This window comes from Balaenoptera ricei, chromosome 7 (assembly GCF_028023285.1).
Source record: "Balaenoptera ricei isolate mBalRic1 chromosome 7, mBalRic1.hap2, whole genome shotgun sequence".
Lineage (NCBI taxonomy): Eukaryota > Metazoa > Chordata > Mammalia > Artiodactyla > Balaenopteridae > Balaenoptera > Balaenoptera ricei.
In genome coordinates, this window is record NC_082645.1 from 82,524,006 (window position 1) to 82,538,563 (window position 14,558).

General features: G+C 40.5%; 1 protein-coding gene across 6 annotated transcripts in view; it reads right to left on the reverse strand.

Moving 5' to 3' along the window:
• Nucleotides 1-14,558, reverse strand: part of HECW2 (HECT, C2 and WW domain containing E3 ubiquitin protein ligase 2) — a 363,403-nt gene that overhangs the window by 177,644 nt on the left and 171,201 nt on the right. The window contains exon 1 of one of the 6 annotated variants that reach the window (XM_059928398.1): nt 12,208-12,565. The exons of the other annotated variants lie outside the window; for them this stretch is intronic. The gene's annotated coding sequence lies outside the window, so the exon portion shown is untranslated. Of the gene's footprint in view, nt 1-12,207; nt 12,566-14,558 lie in introns of those variants that run through there. 6 annotated transcript variants of the gene reach the window in all.

Consider the following 14,558-nt stretch of genomic DNA (forward strand, 5'->3'; position numbering starts at 1 on the left):
AGGGCAGATCCTGCTCACTGCCTATCCCTTGATCCTCTTCCTTGTCAACTGAACCCCAATTCTGTCCAAGGTAACAATGTGCTCAGTTAAAAATAGATGCCTCTCCAGAATCCCTTGCAGCTAAGGGTGGCATGTGGCCAGTGAGACGTAGTAGAATTCTACTGGTTGGGACTTCTGGGAAAGCTGTTATTTTTCTGATTGATAAAAGGACAGACTCAATAATCTTTTTGTTCTCCCCCCTCCCCTCTCCTTAGATGAGCGCCACATACTAAGAATGGCAGAGAAAGAAGCTGGAAGCATCCATGATGATCCTTTGAGCCCTGAATGGCCTTCAGGCTTTTTGCTACCAAGGCAAAAATAAATTCCTATTTACTTAAGCTCCTGTGGTTGGGTTTCTGTTACTTGCAGCTGAACACAATTCCTAATAGACACAACTACCATCCTAAAAATCACTCAGTGAGGGGCTTCCCTGGTGGCGCAGTGGTTGGGAGTCTGCCTGCTGGTGCAGGGGACACGGGTTCGAGCCCTGGTCTGGGAGGATCCCACATGCTGCGGAGCGGCTGGCCCCGTGAGCCACAATTACTGAGCCTGCGCGTCTGGAGCCTGTGCTCCGCAACAGGGGAGGCCGCGATAGTGAGAGGCCCGCGCACCGCGATGAGGAGTGGCCCCCGCTTGCCGCAGCTGGAGAGGGCCCTCGCGCGGAAACGAAGACCCAACGCGGCCATAAATAAAAATAAATAAATAAATAAAATTTAAAAAAAAAAAAAAGCAAGGAACATGACTTAAAAAAAAAAAAAAAAATCACTCGGTGATTTAGATGCATCATGCCTGACTTGACCCAGAATTGCTGAGATGGCATCACTTCTCCAGGTTAGACAACAAAGGTAGTTTCTTCCTTTCTAAAACATACTGGGCAGAGCTGCTGGCATAGGGACAGGGACTCTCATGTTTTCACAAACAAATGTATTGTATTAGCTGTTGCTCACATGCAAGGTGCTGGACCCTGCAGGGAACAGAACACAGACACAGGGAGTAGAAGGTGTCAAAATGCTTTTTTTAAAAAACACGGCTATGCACATGGGACATTTTCTGAAAATACTGTTGTGTCACTTTCCTCTTGAGGCCTCAGGAAAGATGAGGCAACATCAAATCTCATTTTAAGGAGCATGCATTAGGATCACAATGATAAAAAGCAACATTAATAAATTTGTACTTGTTAAAGTGTGACCTCTCTGTAAGAGGGTTTGCACTTCTGCTATTACTAAACTTTTTCTCCCCAAGCCATCAGTTAAGTCAAACCAAGTACACACTTCTGACATAATGACCCTGAGAAGATGGGGCACTAAGGAGCAGAAATAGGAGGGGGTGGGGGTAATGGGATGAGGAGATATCGTGAGAGGACTGAGCTCCACACAGAAGTGATGCCTGAGGCTTGACACAACCCCTTACATGTTCCCTGGAGGAGAATTTTGACAGAGAACCAGTGCCAGCATCTCTTGTCCCAAGAAAGGCCACTAATAACCTTTCCTTTGCCAGTTATATTCACTTTGAGGTAGAAATACTGCACTGCACGAATATCTATCCTTGGTCTCAGAAGTTGGAAATAAGCGAGGATGAGTTATGGGTGCTTCCTCCCCAGACCCCTCACCAAGAAAGAGACCTAGAGTTACGGGTTCGGTTCACCCACCAGCTCGTGTGGGTTGGGATAAAACATGTATCTCTGACTTTTACTCCTATCATTGGTTCATAGGTTATGTGGACAACTCCATTTGGTTAAATATAAGATATTTAAAGAAATAAAGGCTAGCCCCTTGAAGCAAAATGTCGAAAATGTACCATGAGTATTCAGGCCCATAGGGAACTCAAATGTCGCATATATGATGAGAAATGGGTCAGAATTAGGATGAACAGGCCCAGAGCAGAAGCTTGATGGGTTTGTTCTGATTTTTTTTTTTAAGCCCAGATGCCATAGCAAGAAACAAATCTGTAAACCTTCATGGGGAAGGTCTTATTCCCCACCAAGCATAGTGTCTGTCATTTAGAAGTTATCCAAGTTGGTTAATATTCTGGTTATTCTAGATGGAAATCTTTCTCCAATGAGATTATGTTTCTGAAAATTCATCATCCCTGACAGATACTAGCACTCCTGCTACTGAGTGGCAGCTATTCTTAACTGAAAATGTAAAATCCTTAGAAATAAACCAGTGTGGTGGCATAGAGTTCAAATTACTTTGTGGCGGCTCTCACAGTCTCCCCCACAGCTCCAGCTCCTACTGACGCGAGCCAGCAGAGCTCTGACCAGCCTCGGTGGCACCATTCTAAAAAATACCTAGAATGACTCATCCCTTGTCTTTGTTTCAAGAAGACCAATTTTAACTTGTCCTTCAGACTAAACCTTTTTTCCTTAAGCAGGTTAACACCTTCATTTAGGTTGCAATCCATTCTAGGCTAGCCCAAGAACATCTTTTCAGTGACAGCATTTCTCTGCTCAGGTCTATTTTTTATGGATATTGGAGGACAGAATATTTTTTCCCAGATTGTGTAAGTTGTTTTTCTTCACCCTCATTTAACATCTGTATTAGATGACTCAATCTTTTTAAAATGCCCCCACTCCAAATACGAAAAATAACTGAGTATAAAAACAGTACACCAAAGAAAGGCTTCTAAATTCCCTACATGTATCGTATAGACATAATTATACATCTATTTCTTCCTTTAACTGAATAAAGATTCTGATAGATCAAAGAAATGTCATTGGTCTTTAAAGCCAATTATCAATTTTTCCATTTACACTTGGCCACTTCCCTTCCCCATTTCTCTTAAGAGCTATTCAAATCTGTCTCACTGTCCTCACATCCTCTAATTTCCACCCTCTGACTTACAGCAGGGTACCACACACACTATGGCATCTAGAACATGGAGGACATCAAGCCCCATTTCCCTGGTTTCTCCCTCTCCCTACTGCCATCTTTTCTGAACCCACATGTATTTCTTGCTTTCTTGTCCAGGGTTTTACCCTCCATTATGGTGGTGCCCTTGACTCAAACCCTTCCATCAGTCACCTTCTCTCACCTTGACCTTTAGCTTCTTCCTCTCAACCGAGAAACATGTCAGCTTCCATGAGACATATTTGTCTGCTTTTGCTCTTTGACCATTGCCTTCCTTGCCCCCTTTCCCACCCACATTTTTATTTCCCTTCTTACTAAGATTAAAATATCTGTTATAGTTACAATGGAGTCTGTATTCTAGGAGTGTATGTTCTAGATACTTAGGTAACTTTGTAGCTGGAATATAATTACAAAAAGAAACATTGAAGATGTTTAATTCATGTACCTAAATATCTTTTCTAAATCTAATTTTGTTTGGCAGGGTTTATATGAAGCTTGTCCACTCATGTCTCTTACATATTCTTTGTTCTCTTGTAAATCTAGTTGGCAGTACATGTTCTGTAAATAAAAAGGCAAAGCACACACCCAAAAAGCCCTAAAATCCTTCTAATATAATTTTCATTCCTGTTTGTGAATATTGTGGGAACATGATCAAGAAAACTTTTGAAAATCTTTACTCTTGCCTTATTTTAGCAATCCATGATACTTTCCGAAAATGATTTCATTTAGTGTTTTTTAAAATTACAGTTGACCCTTGAACAAAGGCAGGGGTTAGGCACACCGCCCCTCTCTGAAGTAAAAACTCGACATACAACTTATAGTCAGCCCTCTGCATACGGATGGGGTTCCTCCTTACCCGCGGGCAGTTTCCGCATCTGCGATTCAACCAACCATGGATCACATGGTACCGTAGTATTTACTATTGAAAAAAAATCCGTGTATAAGTGGACCTGAGCAGTTCAAACCCATGTTCTTCAAGCATCAACTGTACTCTTCTAGGGCTATTCCAATTAAGTTTTTTTTAATACTGGAATTACTTATGTTAAGTCTGCTTCTCCAAGGGAGAAACAAAGTGTTCGGACCCAGAAGTAAAGGAGTAGGGATATAAGATTACACCACACAGAACTAACTCTCTTCTGTTAACTGCAGAGTATAGTAGCTCAGAGAATTTTCTCAGAAATTTGGTTAATTAGGTGAGAAATAGTCCTCTTCCCTTAATGAGAACCACATGATTTTACCTTGGGGTCTTAAACAAAATCTCTATATAAGCAGATTTACCAACATCTCCTGCACATTCAGTAGGTCACAAATCATCATTGGCTACCTTCCCCTTTAGCTAACTGATCCTCTGGGGCAACGATTGCCCAACTCCATTGCTCACAATGAATATCCTGGGGGCTCCTTCAAAAATGCTGATTTTGATTCGGTAGGTTTGAGTCGGGATGCAGGAATTTGAATTTTAGGAAGCACCCCAACCAGGTGATTCTGATACAGGTACTACAAACACCTCACATGGAAAAAATCTGTTCCATGGTAATTTCCAGGGAAACTGAGCAATCATAGCAATGCTGTGGACCATGCACATCTCAATGACCACTGTCCCTCTCATTTGCTAGCTTGTTCCTTTCCTTCCTTCCTCCCTCTTTCCCTCCCTTCCTTCTTTCATTTGAATGGCATTTATTGACTATCTTATGAAGGTCAGGAACATCCATTTCCTGCCATAAGGAGTTGGCAGTACAGTAGGAGAAGACTGGCATATAAGGTACAATGCAATGTTAAAAGTGCTATGATAGAGGTGTGCATACTTTATAAAGTGTTAAAGGAGAACCGAAGGGGAATGATTAGCATTCCCTGTGACCATGTATAATGACTATGGCTCTGGATCTCTCAAGTTTGAGTGTCTTTGGGAGATGCATATGGAGATATCCTTTCAGAGGTCTACACATTTAAGCCAGTCATTAAGGTATCCCATCCATTCCTTTGCTTCGCTATTCTCTAGACATATTGTTTTGTCTCCCAAGGTTCATTTTTTGGTTCCATAAATGGTCATCAGAAGCAACAAACAAGTGACATATTTAGAGCTGAATTCAGTGGTAAAAGTTACTGTTGTTCTCTAGGTGCCATGACATTATCATTTTCTTACTTGGAAAAATAGGATTAATTATATTAACTTACAATATGATTGTAAAGAGTAATTTTTAAAAATAAATGAATTCTTTTTAAAATGCCACAAAAACCTAAAATAACGTAAGCATAACGTCTTTTATGCATCAAACTCTTCCTTCCTTGTAATATTTCACACACAGAGATCAGTGTGAAAATAATCTTTTAAAGATTAATTTTTTTTCTGTACATGACTTTTGGATTGCAGAAATGTCCTGTGAATAGGCATATACAGGAGACATGGCCAGACATATTAAACATATCCAAAATAACTGGGATTTGGAAATGTTTCTATGTCTATATTAATATTTCCAAAACCTCCATACAGTACTGGAGATAAAATAGAAACAAAAAACGTATTCAAAGTCCTCACTATTCTATCAGTCAACCTAGGGGAGTTGAAAAAAGATAAGAAATTTTGTAAGAAAGATGCCATGTGACAGACCGTGACAGATGAAAAATGATGTTTACAAATGTTCTTTTGCTTTAAAGTAATTCCTCCCTACATTTTCTTGAAAAATGGCATAAACATCTAACTTGATTTTAAATTACTTTTTGGATAAAAATTGAATATACCCATGTCCTGAGGTTGGATCATAAAGAGGCCTGGCTTTCTTCCAGCTACACTCAGAAATTAGATGCCTTGTCTACGATTTGGGATTTAGAGCAATCCTAAGCTACAATCTGAATCAAAATGATCATTCTAGACCTGGGCAAAAACACATCTTCACAGGGGCTGCCTGACTGTTAAAACTTTGCAAATTCACCTGCATGTGCTAGGCAAGTTATGGAATCCCACTAGGCAAGTTATGGGAGAGCAAAACTCTGACAATGGCTGAGATCTGAACTACATTGCAGGTGGGTGAGGGGGTGACCCTTTACCACTGATTGTACCAAACAGAGCACCAATCTTATTAAGTGCTATGAGCATTCACGCACAAACTTCATGAATTGGCACACTTGGCATTTGTTTTTAACCCAATGTCCCTAGATGCCCAATTCTGTACACTGACACCCTCCCTGGATGGAAAAAAAAGGAGTGTGAGTAGCCGACATATTTAGGGATTGCAGTGATGACACCATGCTATCAAATGAGAATGCACCCACTGCCACTAGAATATTTTCTTATATTGATAGATACCAGAAAGGTTTGCTGATTATAATGTGCCGGAGATGAGAGAAAAAGACACTGGCACATTACAGGACAGAAAAAGCAACAGAGGCTGAGAAGACCCTCTGGCAAGTCGGTAAAGTCTGGCCTTGGGGATATTTGCACTGAAGGGCGTGTGCCCCGCTAAGAAGGGAGCTGGCGAGGGGGGCTGGGGGGAGTGAGGCGCATATACTGATTCAGTGTCACTCACACCGCTGTATGAGAGAGGTGTGCTATTGTTGTCTCCTCTACGGGAGGCCTCACCAGGGGTGGTGCAGCCCAATCTGAAGAATGTTGTATGCTTCAGTAGATCCACGCTGGGTGACATAACTTATAGCCAAGTCCTAACCACACCCCTGAGGGGTCTCCTCAACATTCAGACCTCCAGACGTGCTAGGCAGAGGCAGGAGGCCCTGCTAAGCAACTTCCTGTATAAAATACCTGATCCTAAACTAGTCAATTAAACACCCATTTGACAAGGGGGGAACCACCAACAGACCAGTGAGAAGAAACACTTGGCTTCATTTTAGCAAATACCTCTCAAGAGTTTCAGTCAGAGAGGGTTTACATAAGAATTCACTTTAAACATAGGTAATGTTTACATATTGAAAATGTCTTACCTCTTGTTCATTGGATCCCTGTTTCTTTCAGAGTAAAATTCAAAGTCTTTTTGGAGGTTAATAGTGCCCTACAGGATCTGGCAGCCCCCTTCCCCAACCCCCAAAAAATTAGAGCTCTGACCTCATCTTTCCCTACCCTCTCCCCCTCCCCGCTTGCTCCACTCCAGCTGCACTGGACTCCTTGGTAATGAAGGGAGTTGAGAGTATGCCAGGCCAAAATATGCCACTTTGAGCTGAAAGCAACCAGCCCTCTGCTCTCCCCCTTTATGTCTAAAAGCAAGACATAAATTTCCATCTGTAAAGGTGTCTCCCTCTCCCATACCAGGAAGAGTAAGATGACTCTTAATCACTATTCATCAATGGAGAAGGAACCAACTTCAGTCTGCGTAACAAACCTTCCTGAACAACCCCTATCTTCCATTAGTTTCCCCCATATATTTACCTTCCCACAATTTGCCACCCACAGAAGCCAACCCCCCTTCCTTTGTCTAGTTACTTCTCCACAATTTATTGTCCTTTGTTAAAGTAGCATATAAGCCCCTGAGTTTAACCACTTCTTTGGGTCTTCATTTTATATACAAGAAGGCTTCATGCAAGTAGAAATAAAATTTTTAACATCTATTAAAATTTGTATCCCCTTTTTCCTGTTAATCTGTCTTTTGTCAGTCTGATTTGCAGGGCCAGTAGCCAAACCTAAGAGAATAAACTTTTTTTCCTCCTTTACAATATCCTCAAAGTTCTGGTCAGGATTCTGCCTCAGGGTTCATCTGTCTGAAACTTTCCCCCAATATATCCTTATGCATCAATCCTCTCCTTAAATTATTTTTCTTTTTTGTTTTCATATCACTGTCTCAATGAAATCTACCCTGACTGCCTGGTTTAAAACTACCCTGACTGTCTCCAGCATTCCTGGACTATCTTACTCCGCTCAATTTCTTTTCTATAACCCTATCACCATCTAACATACTATATAATCTACTTATACTTCTTGTATATTGTCTTTCTCTCTAGAATGTAAACTCCAAGAGGTCAAGGACTTTTGTCTATTCTGTTCACTGATGTATCTCAAGTAACTAGAACAATACCTGGCACATAGTAGGTGCTCATATTTGGTTGAACAAAAGATGTTGTCATATCTTCTTTTAATTATGATGATATGGCATTAACTGAATACCAGTATTATATTGTTAAAATATACAAAGGAGGAAAATAAAATTCTCACCAAGGAACGCATAAAGCCTTTTTAAAGAGATCTCTGTCCTGTTCAAAATAGAGAAAAACAAGGACAATATTGCAAATTCCACACTAAGCTTTATTAGACTAACTTAACAAGATCAATTTATTTAAACTCTCAATCTTTATAACAAGAATTTCTAATTAATTCAATCACATTGCTATGCTGAGCTGACATTCAACTTTGTTTATAGCTTATAGTACATCACACCAATGCACAAAAAGATGAACTAGCTTCCTTAAGATCGCATAACCAGTTTCTGGTAAAGGCCTTTGAAACATCTTAAACAAGTTTTTTCCTGATGAAGACTTTCAGAGCATTTCTAAATTAACATTTACTTTTTCCCCAACTGAATACTGTCCTATATAGAACACAGGAAACTCAAATTCTTTGATAATACCTCAAATGAAAAAATTATTAAAAGTTTACTTATATCAAACAATCTATTTAATTTGGCTACTCTAAAAATTTATAATAAATATCATTGTGAAAACAGAATATGCAACTGGTAATAGTTTTAGCCAATTTCATGTTAGAAATATCAGCAGGAATTCGGTGATCTTTATAAAATTTGAGGCTTAAAAATTTCCAGTGTCTTCATGAAGTACACATTGCTGTCAGAACATAATTTTCCCCATCACAGTTTGCATGGCTATATTTCCTCCAGCGATTACACTTTAACAATGAGAATGTAAGCCTCAGCTCTTTCAAAGGGTCAAGTATGGTCAGCACATGGTAGCTTGGTAAACACCTTGGCACATGATTCTCTATTAGGCCCTTTATGAATATTCTATAAAAATGACACTAAAATGCCTCAATCCCCTTCCTGGTACCAAAGCTGACAGATGAGAACAAGACTTCATATTGCTAAAGAAATTTCATGAGAGAGAGTAGGTAAAAGATCTTTTTCTAAAGGTCCATCATGTGGGGCAAGGTGATGACAGGCTAACAAGAGTTAGAAGGAAGACTTTAAGGCCTAAAAACAGAAAGAAAACAATTACAGAAGTGATGATGGAAATGAAAATCACTTAAAATTAATTCAACAAATATTTACCGAGCATCCCCTCTCTGCCAGGCCATATTCTAAGTGACAGGGATCCTAGGGGGAATAAGAGAGGGAAAGTCCCTCTCCTTGTGGAGATTTTGGTCCAATGGGAAAAGCGATGAATAATCAGACACAAAATAATGTATGTGTCAGGTAGTGTAGTAGAGACAACGTAATGTCAGGTGGTGGTGACATGGGTTGAAGAAAGACAGCCAGGGAGCAGGAGGGGGAGAGAGGGTGGTGGGAGAGTACTATTTTATGTCGGTTGATGAGGGAAACATTTGAACAGGGCCTTGAATGAAGTGAGACTGCTTTCCACTGGGAGATTTGTGAAAATGCAAGGACCCTGAAACAAGACAAGCCCACTGTGTTCCTAGGAACAACAAAGTGATGCAGAGTGAAGGATGAGGCCAAGAGTGGGAGAAGATGAGATCAGAGAGACAGGCAGGGCCAGCTTGTAGATGGTGTAGTATGGCTTTTGTTTTTAGGTACACATCATTTATTACAGGTGCAATGGAAGTAGTATACTGCTTGATAATGGTGTTACCAGGCTGTGGCTGCTGTGTGATGCTAAGATCCCAGAACTTCAAGAAACAGCAGGCCTGAGTTTAAATTCCATTTTTCCCATTTACAGAATTTATGACCTTGGGCAAGTCTTAAAACTGCAAAGACTCCATTTCTTTATTCTATAAAATGATAATGGCGCTCCTAGCTCAGAAAGCTGTGAGGAGGACATGTGTACAGGATGTGAACCTGGTTCATATTAGGAGCTATTATACATGTGTAGGTGTTTATTTCATCCTTTTTAAAGAGTGCTATGTTTTTAATACTCAAAAGCACAATTCCTCAACTTCTTTCCTTTTAAATTTTTAAATTTATTTCCTTTAAAGACATTGTCTTATTCTGATTTTTCATAAATAAATTAAAACAAAAGCATAGTTATTTTTATGTTTTTGGAGACTCTGCTTTCTTAAGCAATGGATGCCAAATGACCAGGCAGCAAAAGTGCAGGCCGTATGTACAGTAATTGTACATTATGCCATGTACTATGCCATGTAGCACAGTCTCCCACACACAGTATCTGTATACTGCCCAGTTCTTGGGCGGAGGGTCACTCAAAGCTGAAAGTTCTGTCAATGAGCTTTAAGCCTGGCTTAATAAAGAGTCAGGCAGAGGTGCCCTCATCTCCCTACACAATAAATCCAAGACTTTGAATACAGTTTCAACTTGGGAATCTCTGTCACAGCACTGTGTATAAAAAGTTATCAGGAATTATAATGTTTTGACTATATATCCTCCTTTCTTTCCTCTATTTTTTAAAATACCATGCATACACTAAGCTCTCACTCATAGGTAATTCCTTCTAATGCTAAGTGAAGTTTAAAAGCAACCTCTGTATCTTCCAGGATGTTACTTTTACATTGCATATGATAACTGAAGATTCTGAGAAATGTACCATTATAAAATATAAGTTTAGTACCAAATCATCCTTTGGTTCAGGGTAAATTACTCCTTTGATCTTAATGAGCTTATATAATAAGGACTGGAAACTGTAATAGATAACTTTATTTAAAGAAGGAGGTTGCCGGGCTTCCCTGGTGGCGCAGTCGTTGAGAATCTGCCTGCCAATGCAGGGGACACGGGTTCGAGCCCTGGTCTGGGAAGATCCCACATGCCGCGGAGCAACTAGGCCCGTGAGCCACAATTACTGAGCCTGCGCGTCTGGAGCATGTGCTCCGCAACAAGAGAGGCCGCGATAATGAGAGGCCCGCGCACCACGATGAAGAGTGGCCCCCGCTTGCCGCAGCTAGAGGAAGCCCTTGCACAGAAATGAAGGCCCAACACAGCCATAAATAAATAAATAAACGCAAAGTTTAAAAAAAAAAAAAAAAAGACGGAGGTCGCCCTTATTGAAATGAACCAGATACTTGTTGGAGCTAATCCAAACTAGTTATGAAAATATTAATTAGAAATATGTGGGAGCAATCTCTTTCTGGAACAGTTATTGCTACTGATTCTAAAGAATAATTTTGCCGAGTGGCTACTCCCTTGGGTCCTTCCCCAAAATGTCTTGATCAGAAGATGGATAACCTTCTCAGAGATTAGACTGCTCACCTGAATCTCTACTAAATCATCAACTTCCTTTTCATTAAACTGAGCATGTATCAATGTTTCTCAATAAGAATGCTCCTGGCATTCTAGTGGATAATTCTTTGTAAGAATCTGTCCAGTACATTATAGGAATGGTTTAAGCATCCCCAGCTCCCAGGCACTAAATGCCAATTATATGCTTTATGACAATAAAAAATAACATTCCCACCCCCCTTGAGAACGATTTTTGGCATACAGCCCAAAAAAAAAATTTTTTTTTTCATTCAAAAACACTAATTTGAAAAAATTAAAATAGAACTGAAATTTTGCCCTGCATTCATCCCAGTTTTTAAACAATTAATTGAAGCAGATTTATAAGGTCTATAGAAGACTGGGCCAGTTTGCCACAGTTTCCACAAGAAAATATTTTTTAAAAACATGGTTTTAATCTTGAGTTAAAGTTTTGTTGTAAGATTGTTGTTAAATCATTAGTCTCTAGAATGTGAATCCCTATGAATGAATACTGTCCACAAAAAATGTTACATTATAAATAAATCTGTTTTAACACCTCATTCCCTGAGAGAAGAGTTTTTAAATCCATCAAAAACATTATTATTCCAAAGGCAGATGACCTGTCATGAAATCTCTTTGGACTCAGTCTAATGCCATTTTCAAAAGCATTCTTGTAGGTAGAACCTGTACTTAACTTCACAGTAAAATAATTCCTCTAAAACCAGTGGGACTCTAGAAATTCAGTGAGGGGACTGCATATTTATTTGTAAACGTTTTACAAAAGCTTTAATCCCAGCACTGATCTCCTATGTTGAGATGTCAAATGACTAAATGTGATGAATGCACTACAGAATTTGTTAATAATGGTCCCTAACCAAGCTGGGAGGGGACAGCATTAAGAATTTTTCAAAAAGAAAGGCAGAGACAACTGTAAATCCCAAACAGTTGGACACAGAAATCATATGAGAGTGGAATTCATTTCACAGAACTTTCTAATACCTTACCTCATAAAATCCCAAAGAGTTCCTCTCTGCCTTTGCCAGGGCAGAATCCATCATTTCAAACCAGATTTAGGAAGCAGCATGAAGAAACATTTCATTCTCCTTCAAACCATGCACCTGGCCTACCCACTTGGCAATTTCATTCATAAGAGTGGCCCGAACTGAAGTCAAAGAGGGTCTGAGATCCTAATGCGGCGGGGGGAGCTCTGCAGGTCCACTTCAGATGCTTCCGTTGCTCTCTCCCTTCCCCAAAGTTCTAGCAGTGAAATACTGAGTGGGACTCGGGCAGGCTGCTACCAGGAGACTCCTGTCCAGCTGTAAACAACACTGAGAGCCGCCCCTGCCTTGCATCAAGACTTATCACTGTTCAGGCATCCGAAGTGAAAAAAAAAATCACGTATCAGTGTCCCCGAGGCTGAGGCAGTTGTGGCCACGCCCCTGTAAAGCACAGGATGCACAATCGCCCCATCCTCCCCTCAGCTTCCTTCCTTTGCTTTTCCATGGGAGAATTCCAAAGAAAAAGTTATGCGTGTACACACACACACTCTCACACACACAGTGGGCTGATGTCAACAAGCTAACTGTTATCACAGAGAGGGAGTTTTTCTGTTTGATTTGCTCAGAATGGAGTGGCCACTATCTGGGAAACTCTAATTTATTGTTACCATTCATCAGACACAGCCTTAATTTAAGTTACTGAAATAGTATCCTAGCCAATCCAGAATAGAGTTTGTGGACTTGTGGTTTCAAACTGCAAAAAAGGACTAAAACTTTTTCATATAGCATATAGCTTTCATGAAAATCGCCAAATGTGGTTATCAGTAGTTATTTTCAGACCCTACTTTTAATGCAAAAATAGACACAATCACCAATTTAGCTGGTACTCCTGTCTTATTCTAGGAAGCGGTCGTGGTGTGAGAATCTCCAGTTCAGATGTATTGTTCTTCAATGGGGAGAGGGGCCTCGTAAAGCTCTTCACCCACCCAGTGCCATCATTGCAATTTTTAAGTGCTGGTTGAATGTATGAGTACAATCAAAGGCTACAAGACCATCTCTTTCCAGCAAAACTTCCAGGAAAGCAAGATGAGATGTCCTCCGTTGTCACGTGCTTTTGCTGTGAAGTGGGGCAGACTAGATTTAAGCTCCATGGTACATTTGGTGGCTGCAATTTCCTCTCCACTGTTCCCTTAACCCAGACATAGTTTGCCATGAAACTTCAAAGGTCCACAGAACTTTGGGCTGATTCTGGAATAGACTGAGTGAACACAGCAAGCTTGTCACTCCAGAACCACCCCAACCCTGTCCAGGCCTCTTCTGGACATGCAAACCCAGCCAGGTCTTAGGACAAATCACTGTGGATTTCTAGGTATGTCCTAGCAAACAACAATTATAGCAAGCATGTACGGAATGCCTACTATGTACCAGGAACACATAGTAAATGCTTTAGAAATAGTCTCTAATGAATGCCACCGTACTCTAAAACTGAGGTCAATAGTGTTATTAGGTCCATTTTACAGATGACGAAACTGAGACTCACAGAGAGAAAGTGATAACAACCAGGATTAAAGTCAGATCTGAATACAGCCAAGCCCAAACCCTGTTATAATACACTGCCTCCCCCAAATAACACTGTGAAAATGCCATGACCTCATTAATTAATAGGTGGCCAATGGGCCCACAGCAGCCTCAGTCACCATTAGGAGATTAGAAAAAATAAGCCAGAAAGGATGAATTTATTTCCTATTATTGGCATGAAAGATGACGAGAGCCTATGAACAACAGACTTCTCAACAATGTCAGCATCTCTGTTTTCAACCCCAGTCTAGGAAAGTGTTTAACCCTTACCTCCACTCAACTCCCAGGGCCCTGGACCCACTTGATGCTCCCACCACTCTGGCCCTCCAAGCCACATTTCCTTGCCTTCCAAATATTGTAACATTTGTCAGATACACCACTTTAGCTGAACTCTAGGTTCTGGTCCATCCACGTGTCACTGACACTCACTTGTGACAAACAGGCTACTTTCCTATGTAAAGGAAATCTGCTTCTCCACAGCATAAGCCTTTGTCATAATAGAACATAGACTTTCCCAAGTTGATCATGAAAGAAACTTATAGAGTGGAGCAAGGGAGGTTAGACGAACGTCAGAGCTTAGCCTTAAGGCCATCACATACATGTACCCTTTCATGGGGATGCTGTTTCCTAAACACAAGCAGTTCAGCCAGTACCTCTTCACTCACAATAAACTACTGTACTGAGAAGGTACAGCCAGAGGATGATAGTGTCAGGCCTCGAAATTTACATATGCCATTCCTTCCTCCAAACCACACCCTTGAAGAAAACACCGAAAAAAC